The sequence below is a fragment of the Nycticebus coucang genome, chromosome 4 (genome assembly GCF_027406575.1).
Source record: "Nycticebus coucang isolate mNycCou1 chromosome 4, mNycCou1.pri, whole genome shotgun sequence".
In the NCBI taxonomy this organism is placed as follows: Eukaryota; Metazoa; Chordata; class Mammalia; order Primates; family Lorisidae; genus Nycticebus; species Nycticebus coucang.
The window spans coordinates 34,534,623-34,544,337 of NC_069783.1; the positions used below are offsets into that span (position 1 = coordinate 34,534,623).

The 9,715-nt window shown below is 40.6% G+C and overlaps 1 protein-coding gene across 4 annotated transcripts in view; it reads left to right on the top strand.

Moving 5' to 3' along the window:
* Positions 1–9,715, top strand: part of CRIM1 (cysteine rich transmembrane BMP regulator 1) — a 202,468-nt gene that overhangs the window by 47,723 nt on the left and 145,030 nt on the right. The gene's annotated exons all lie outside the window — the stretch shown is intronic.

A 9,715-nucleotide genomic window follows, 5' to 3' on the forward strand; every position in this document is an offset into this window, starting at 1 on the left:
GGATACAGCTCTCTTAGAGTTTATATTCAGGGTGGAAGAGTGACAAATACATAACTCAACAAGAAAGTATCATATAATAATGATAAAAGCCGTGAAGAAGAATAATCAGGGTGCTACCATAGAGGATCACTGGGGAAATTGCTGTAGGTAGGGATGTCAGGGACCTGTTTCGGGAAGGCAGGGTATTTGGTCTGAAAGCTGATTGCACAAAGGAGTCAGCCTCATGACGATCAGAGGAGAGAGAATTCCTTACAGAGGGGATGGCAAAAGCTCTGAGGAAAGCACAAGCTTGGCATGTGGGGAAAATAACGAGAAAAAGCAAGAAGGGACAGTGTGGCCCGAATGTAGGAAGAAAGTGGGAGAGGGGAGTCAGGGCCAGACCCCTTGAGGCCATGGAGATTCCTCTGAGGTGTGTGGATGTTGTGGTGAGTACAGAGGAAAGCTGTGCAGGGACTGTGGGCAAAGATGTAACGTAACTTGATTTGTCTTTTAAAAGATTGATATGGTGGAGAAGAGAGCAGTTTTAGGCAGGGAGATGGAAGAATGGAAACAGTGACTTATACCTGATGCTGAAGATGAAGAGAAATGGGGGGATGTGAACAGCATTTGGAAATAACAGGGCATGTCAGTTTGGGTGGGGAGGAAAAGAGAAATTGAGGAATACTCATAGATTTTAGAATTAAGCAAATCATAGCATCCTTTACTAGGTAGAAGGGCAGATTTAGGGAGGACTTGAAAGTTTCCTTTTGTGGTTCACATAGAGCTATTTGTCACTTAATACTTGTGATATAATTGACTAACTCATTAAGTAGCGTGCACCCAGGCAGAGCTCCCGGGTAAGTGTACTGAGAACTACAGAGATGTGTCCCTGAGGAAAGTCCGATCTTTCCACAAAGAGGTATAACCTAGTTGGAATATGATACAGAACAATAAACATAACCCAATTCACACTGATTTTTCACCAGGCAGAGAAAATACTTTTTAGCCCTTGTCATATCATGCACCACGTGTAGATTATGTGCAACTTGTTCTTCTTTGGAGCTTGGGAGGTAATTCTACCAAAGGAGGAAGATACTTGGGGCTTTAGAAATTCCTTCTTTGTTTAAGTGAAAAGCACTTAAGAGTATTAAATGGTTTATAACTTTTGGCTGTCTTGAATTATTTTTCCCTAAGATATTTTAGAGAAGAGATAGGCAGTCAAAAGTTGGCATGTGATAGTATATATTGTTGTCTTATATTGAGTAGACAAATAAGAGCTGCTTTGCATTCATACATGGATAAATCAAGCAAGGCTTTGTGGAGGAACTGGGAATTGAGCCCAAGTTTGAGAAATATGTTGGGTGGTTCAGCAGAGGGGAAGGAAAGTTTCAGAGCAGCCTTGGACAAAAAAGAGAGGATGGCCAGAGGATACAGAGGAAATCAAGGTGGTCAGGTCAGGAGCTTTAGTGGCTGATTGACTTTAGGAGATAAGGAAGAGGAAGACTCCCAGATTTGGGGGTGGGGGTATAAGTGTCAAGATGTTTGCTGGGGAGTGGTCCGGATAGATGTCTGGGGGCTGATAAATAATGCTGTCATTTACAGAATGTGGACTGCAAGGAGAGCACCTTTGTGGGAGGTTAGATGAGGTGGATAGCGAGTTTGTTTTGTTATGATTGAGGTATCTATGGAGAATCAAGGGGAAGATGAGAGTTATGGGTCTGAACTGGAGATAAAGGGTCTGTGAGTCATCTGCCCCGGAAGAGTGTGATGTCTTTCATGACTTTTGAGTGTATAAGTGATGTGGGGAGCGTGAGCATTTTTAGGAAGATTAATGTGACAGTAATGGGCATAAGAGAGGGGAAAAAAGTGACTGGCAATGTTAACACACCAAAAATGAGATAAAAGGACCTGTGAGGTGGGTGGTGCAGAGTGCTGACACCTCTGTGAGCAATGAGGACAAAGTCCAGGGCCTGATGCTGGGGGCCAACTGAGAGTTAGCTTGAAACACAGTTGGTGGCACCCGTGATACTGGGAAGCATAAAACAGAATATATGGAAAAATAAATATCCAGTGCACTCCATACTAATATGAAATCAATATCTTACCTAATGTGCACATTGTGAGGGCATGTAACATGCTCCCTGGGTGAGGGGCTCCTCTACAAATGGCATTTTACCCTGGAAGTGAGAACAGTGTAACCTAAAATTTGTACCCTCATATTAATTTGAAAAAATGAAAAAAGTACTCAAAAAATACCCCCAGAATATATGATTTTGGTTAATTGCTAACTGATTGAATCCATTTGTGCTCCCTTATTCAAAAAAGCCTTTGAAAGTATTTGAGTACAGTAGACCTGGTCAGATCCACACTTGGCATTAGAATGAGTTCAGAGTAGGAGCAGCAAGATGATGATGTAGTGAGAAAAGAGAGCTCGGTGGCTCACACCTGCCATCCCAGCACTCGGGGAGGCTGATGTGGGTGGCTCGCTTGAGCTCAGGGTTCGAGACCAGTCTGAGCTAGAGTGAGACCCCATCCCTAAAAATACCTGGGCATTGTGGTCGGTGCCTATAATCCCAGCTACTTGGGAGGCTGAGCCAAGAGGATCACTTGAGCCCAAGGGTTTGAGGGTGATGTGAGCTGTAACTTCATAGCACTCTACTGAAGGTGACAAAGTGAGACACTGTCTCAAAAAGAAAAGTAAAAAAGAAGTAGGATTATAGTCACAGACTTTCAGTCGAGCAGAATCTCCTCGGCGTTCTTCAGAGCTGGCTTCTAGGCCTGCCCTCAGCTGAGAGCTGCTTTGCTGCTTCCTTCACGCTTTCGTCCCGAGAGCACTGAGCAGGCGCCACCTGCGCTGCACCTCAGGCTCTCCAGTGTGACTTTGGTTTGCATTTAGCTGAAGGACCATTTTGAAAATGGTCTAAACTGTATCACTTTGATTCATAGAACTTTTTCCCCAGGAGTACTTTCTGTTAATTTTTTAAAATGTACCTATGAGGGGAAATGGTCACAGAAAACACCCAAGCAAATGCAACCCAAAGGGAGCTGGGCTTATGAATTAACATTTGTGCCACCTTTGAGATCGTGCAACAGAATTTTCTCTTAGTATTTTTACCACTGGAAGTGCTATATGGAGACACTTTTAGCTGTAGCAAGAAGTCTGCTGCCATTCTTTAAGTACGGGGAAGACAGAGTTCCCAGCTCTGCCCCTCTGACAGTCCCGGGGTCCTCAGGGAGGCCCGCATGTTGTGCCTGGAGGGTTTCTCAGTGCCCCTTTGAGCAGGACCGATGATCACACGTAGATTTTGATCAATTAGGAGAGGACTGAGGCAAGAGAATCTGCATTTCCAACAAGCCTCCGGAGAAGCCGCTACTGCCATTTTTTTCACCACGCTTTGAGTAGCAAAGTCATGGTTGATGTGAATTCACTTCCCTACACAGAGAAATGGATTTGTTGTGCTGGTATGAGAGAACACCATAATTTTAAGCAATCACTGGGCCTAATTTTGATTTTTACCACATCTTCCATTGTTTTTAAGAACAAAGCATATGTTATACATTATTTTAACTTCACATGTTAATACATAGAAATGGTTTCATTATGTGATTTTAAAAAATTTTCCAAGTAACTAGTATAAGAAATTGAAAATGCTGTGGAGACATTTCCCATTGCATATATATGACCCACGTGGTCAGGGACAGAACAAATCCTGAGAGTTGGAGGCTGAGGAAATTACTCATTTTTAATAGAGTTGATACCTCATATAAGTTTACTCATTTGATCTGCGCTACACTTTATGAGTATATCTAAAATATTATGTCTGTGGATTTTTTTTCAATTATATTGATCTCCTGCATAGTATTTAAATGTCATTATCACTCAATTTTTCTAATAGAGTATTGACTGGAGTCAAAATTACCCAGTATACTTATTGATTCACAGGATCAGATACACTGAGAGTTAAGTTATGTGTTCTCCAACAATATAATTGCTGTATACTATAAGGCTGTGACGTAGCAGAATTAAACTTAGAAGGCTGTACTTACAATTATCACTATTGTTAATTATTCTTTTGAAGGGAGGATGGAAATGGGCTGGTTCAGTACACTTTATGAGGTTTATAAAGTTTAGAGGAAAATATACCAGCGAACACCAGGTATTTCTAAATTGCCATTAATATGTGTTCTTAACCACTCCAAACCCCCTTAAAACATAAACTCTGTTTCTTATCTATTCTGAAGCAAATCAGTCTGTGTTTTAGGAACCATGCCTTCTCTGCTTTAGGACTTCCGTGTGTAAAAATTCTGAAGTTTTAATTTAGTCAGGTACCTCATTAAAATTACTCATCTTCTATTTTCCTTTAGCTAGTTATATCTGAAAGCATGTAAACTGTTTAACAATTTTTTTTAGAGGAATCCAGTTAACATTGCTTATCAAGTTTGGAGCTACTAACTCTTCCCTCGAGCAAATGAAAAGGCCACTTAACCTCCCCTTCCACTTGGGTCAGGAATCTCTTGTCATCAAGGTCCCAGCTGATTTTTCCTTTAGCTGCCCAGGTGTCATTAGTGATACCTGTATAATTAAGGCAGTTAGGCCATTACACAACTTTAAATCTGTGTTGCTGATCCACTGTCTTTGTAAACAATTGCATATTGATAACATAGTCTGTCTTTCCTTTTTTGGAGCATACGTACATATACACACATATTTGTGTGTGTATCTATAAAGTGACTTTAAATATACATGTTTCATTTTCATAAAGTTCCTTATTTTTGAAAGTAGTATACTTTTTATTTAGGTTGACAAGGAAATCAGTGTTTTAAACTTTTATGTCATAGGTACACATTTTTTGGAGACTTGTCCTTAAAAACATGTTTTAAATCATTGTTGTTTTGATGTCTTGATAACTGGTACCAGGAAAATAAAAAGGGCTACCAAAAGGCGGAAACCAGTTTCAAATATCTGGGAAATAAAAACAGGAAACTCAAGGAACTTGGCCTTAGACCAGTTGGAGAGGAGCAGTTGGTTGAATAATTATACCTGTAGTTTAATGTTGGAAGTCATACAGTGACCTTCTGGTTGTTGTGATTTCTTGTGCCCAGGCAAAAAAGAGTCATAATTAAATATTTTATATCCAGTTACTAAGAGGAGTGGATGGAAGCATAAGAAGCCTTCTATTCAGCCATAGAGGGTTACAAAAAGGATTGGCATAAAACCCAGGTTTTCAAGTTGACATTTAGAGTCATGCTTTCTGTAGTCCTTTGTAAATAGTATGTACCGTTCTGTATCACGCATGCATGGGTTTTTCTCCCCTTTGCTTTAGCTCTTAAGTCTAAGCTTTAAAACCATCTCTTTTGTCCCATGATGTACCTAAACACCTGTCTTCCCCCTTCCCATTCCTTTTCTCAAGTTAGTTAATGGAGTATCAGAAGTTGTAGATGAGCAGTTTTTGCTACATGTCTGTACTTTATTTCAAGGTTAAATACCATGGACTTAATATGTACATTTAAAAAGACATTTGTTGGCCCGGCTCAGTGGCTCTTATGCCTGTAATCCTAACACTTTTGGAGGCGAAGGTGAGATCTCTTCAGCTCAGGAATTCGGGACCACCCTGTCCCTACTAAAAATAGAAAAAATATCCCAGCATCATGATGGCTGCCTGTAGTACCAACTACTCAAAAGGCTGAGGCAGGAGGCTCACTTGAACCCAGGAGTTTGAGGTTGCTGTGAGCTAGGCTGATGCTGTGGAACTCAGGCCTGAGCAACAGAGCAAGGAAAAAAAAATACATTTGTTGTCATTATTAAAAGGGCAAAAAACAACCTTGGACTTTAAGCCAGAAAAATAGCGTTGTTTGGGGTCCATGCCTAAAACTTTGTTATTTCCATTACCCAGGATGCTTAAAAAATGTTGGTGTAATGACTGACTGTAGCAGGTTGATGTTTTCCCTGCTGGGTGGCCCAGACCGCCCCCACATGTTTGTGGTTCCCGACTTGTCTGTAGGTGACCTCTCTCAGTTGTTCCCAGGGCTCGGCATGTGCTCTGTCACACAGAGCTGCTGAGTTGCTGCTTTCCCCAGCTGCGTTCAGCTAAGCCCTAGCCCCACAAAGGTTTTTCATGACATGAGCAAAGGATCTGGAATCCTAGCCCGGGAGGAGGCCTTGTGAGCTGCTGGTAAAGGGAGCTATGAATGGAGACCACTCTCCCACTCTCCGCGGCAGGGCCCCTGACCCTTTGAGAGGAGTTGGGAGCTGTCCCTTCTGTGTCCACGGGGGTTCTCATCTCCCAGAGGGCAGAGCTGCTGCCCTAGGCCAGCTCCTCTGCATCAGCCAGAGGGTGTGCCCCAACAGGGTTGTCACTCCTGAGCTGTTCCTAGGCTGGTATCTCAGGCCATTAAAACCTCATTAGTTAGAGTCATTAGTATTCCAAAACCATAATCTGGGATTATGGACAACTCAGCCAAGCCAGACAGTTTATATTCTGCTTATGAATAAAAAATGCCAGTGAAAGAGAAGGTCAAGAAGAGTTTGAGAACATAATTACTTTAGCATAAATTTCCATGTCATTAAAAAGTGATCATTTCAGATGTTGTAATTTTATCAGTATAGGTAAGGATTCTCTGGTAGATTCTGGGTTGTTTTCTACTTCCTGGCCTTACTAGTGTTATATATTTACTAGTATTTTGATTGAGAGGTTTTCTGAGGGACACGGTCTTTTGGGAAAAGATGGTTTTAACTTAAAAAAAAAGAAAAAGAAAATATATCATTATTGATGAGAGGAGGCAGGGCCGAGTGCATACAATCACACGTAAAAATAGACCTCTGCAATTTCTTACACTTCTGTTGAGTGAAGGTTAATAAAGCGAACATTAGGTGAAAATTACGAAGACCGTCAAATTTGTCTTTTTCCCTTCATGGCCTCCCCATTCTTTTTTTTTTTTCTTACCTCAAAAGCTCAGTATCATCTTACTCTATGCAATCTAGGAAAAATTTTGGACCATCTACCATTATTGATTGATTGCACTTAGAGTGTTAACTTCCCACCAGCCTTCCCACACTTTAATCCTTTCTAATTGTGAAATTACCATTAAAGAAATTCAGCGCAGAAGTAGGAGAGCTCTCCCTGGTAGCATGTGGGTCCCTGCAGTCAGTGTGGCCCTGCCTGACTGCACCCTGCTCACTTGGGAGGGTGAACCTGGCACTGGCCCACCGCGCAGGGTCATTTGAGACGGATCTGGGAAGGACCTCACCCTGGGAAGTCTGGTGGGAGAGGCAGACAGACACACAAGCCATTGTAATGAGGGTGGAGCGGCCATGCCCAGTCTGAATCCTGTGCGTGGTAGACATTCTAGAAGGTAATGGATAAAAAATAAATCACAGCTAATTTTAATCGATTTAAAAGCTATTTTGTGATTCGTGGACATACTATATTTACTTCTAGAACTGGTTCCTGTGTCTTCTTGAAATGCATAACTTAAGAAAGATATTTAGGAACACTAAAATTAAATATTTGGGTTTTTTAAAGAAATACTCCCCTACTAAAATTTGCCTCATTCTCTAGTTCATACTGACTTTTCACTACACACGCAGTTCCTGAGGCATTTGAGTAATTTACTTGGAAGCCTGCGTGACCACTCTTTAAGATAAGAATAGTGAGTTCACATCGGTTGTTGATCCATCTCAAGCTCGGGATTTACTCTTTATGGGGCGTCTTCCTGCTTTTGATTTGTGATCTCCATTGCTAAGTGTTTTTTGCATCAGGAGGAAGTGATGCCTGTAAAGTTGGAAGCGGGAAGGGATTAACACGAGATGAATTAACGTCCGTGTGAGTTTTTAAGGGTCTGGAATGTTCCTCTAGATTGAGGATGTGTTTTTTTTGTTTGTTTCTGGCTGACAACTTCCTAGTTTTTCTACACTTCATTATTCTTTTCTCTGTCACTGGGATTTTTTTTTTTTTAATTTCCCGAAAAGCAAGTGAAGTGCTTTCTCCTTATCAGTAGCATTTCTTTTCCTGTTCCAATAACAAAAGAACAATACAGGAATTTAATAATGTTAAAAAATGGATACTTCTTTCTCTTATTATCTCTATATATTTGTCTGTAGATAAAAATCCCAGTTTTATAGACACAGAGGAAAGTTGTTTGTCAGTAAAATGAGCTAATATTGTATCTTGTTAAGTTTTTTTCCTTTCACCCCGTTTAGAAAATGAAATATTTTCTTTTTCTCTTCAAAATGTGTTCCCATGTTCTGCTGTTAAGAATAGAAGTCCTGCAAATTAGAAAAATAGGTAAGGATACTGGTTGTCCCCTAACATAAGGACATTGTGAAGGTGCCTGGAACACTTTGTGATCTTGTTTATGTTTTTATAGTACATTAAAGATTGTTATTTACTATTCTTCCTGCTTTGGGGGGAAAAAGTCCAATGTGCCTCACAGAGCTTTTGTAAATATCAGGGGTGTGTTTTTGCAACAGGGTACATGAAAGAACGCTTGTTTCAGTGTTTTGATGCAGTTTGAGTTCATGGCCGAGGAGCAGTTAAAGTGACTTCAGCAAGTATCCTTGAAACCACATTGAGGAGGGACTTTTGTGACTTGTCCTGTGGTTCCAGGACCTGACCTCAGAGGACCTCGTTCACTTTTCTCAGGCATGGAACAAAATCTGATCTTTACAGTTGTGATTGCCCTGTGTCTGAGTAACTAAATTTTTTAATTGCCTAAATATCTTGCACATAACATTTAAAGTGATATTTATCTCTGTGGTAAGAAGAAAATATAATAGTTCTCCATTTATATGTGCTAAGGGCCTTTGGTGTTCTGATTGCTTGCTAATCACAATGGAGCCTTCTGAATGCTTTCTGATTGAGAGCCAACTTGTTTCTGTTCTGTGAGGAATTCTTCAAATAATATTATGCTGTGGTGTTACACCTCCGTGCGACGTGGTACTCCCAGAAGTGTTACCCATGTATTCCTTTCTGCCTCTCAGACTGGCTTCATGTCTGCCTAAGGTCAAGTCTTTCTTTTATTATTATTTCTTTTTTTGAGAGAGAGTGTCATAGTCTATGTCACTCTCAGTAGAGTGCCACAGCACCCTCAAATTACTGGGCTCAAGCCTCAATTTTTTTCTATTTTTTAGTAGATGGGAGGTCTCACTCTCGCTTAGGCTGGTCTCGAACTCCTGAATTCAAGCGATCCATCTGCCTCAGCCTCTCAAAGTGCAAAGATTACAGGCAGGCATGAGCCACTGTGCCTGGCTAAGGTCAAGTCTTATTATAATGGTGGTGGTGGTGGTGGTCCTTATAATAGTGTGGGTTCATGTACGTGGGAAATATGTGTTTTCTATTAAAAAATGCATGTTACATATATGTTTGCTTTCAATGCCACAAGACATGTATACATATAATATCCCATGTGTATGCACAGATCTATATTGCCAGATATACGTAAGCACGGATACATACATGGTGATATAATCGGTAGTACATGGAAATAAATGCAACATATGACTATTTTTCTTGATACATATGACTACAGTTACCTATTGCTGTCAAATGTGATTCTGATGATAATGTTACATTCTTTAAGAGTTTCCTGAAAATTGTCCTCTTCTTTGATGGGGGAAATTACTCAGAGATTCTAACCCCTGTTCGTACATTCCAACAGTTCTTTGTAAGGATTGGTGTAATGTTGTGCACTTGGTAAATAGCTTTTAGAGGACAAGCTATGACTCCTCAAATAAATA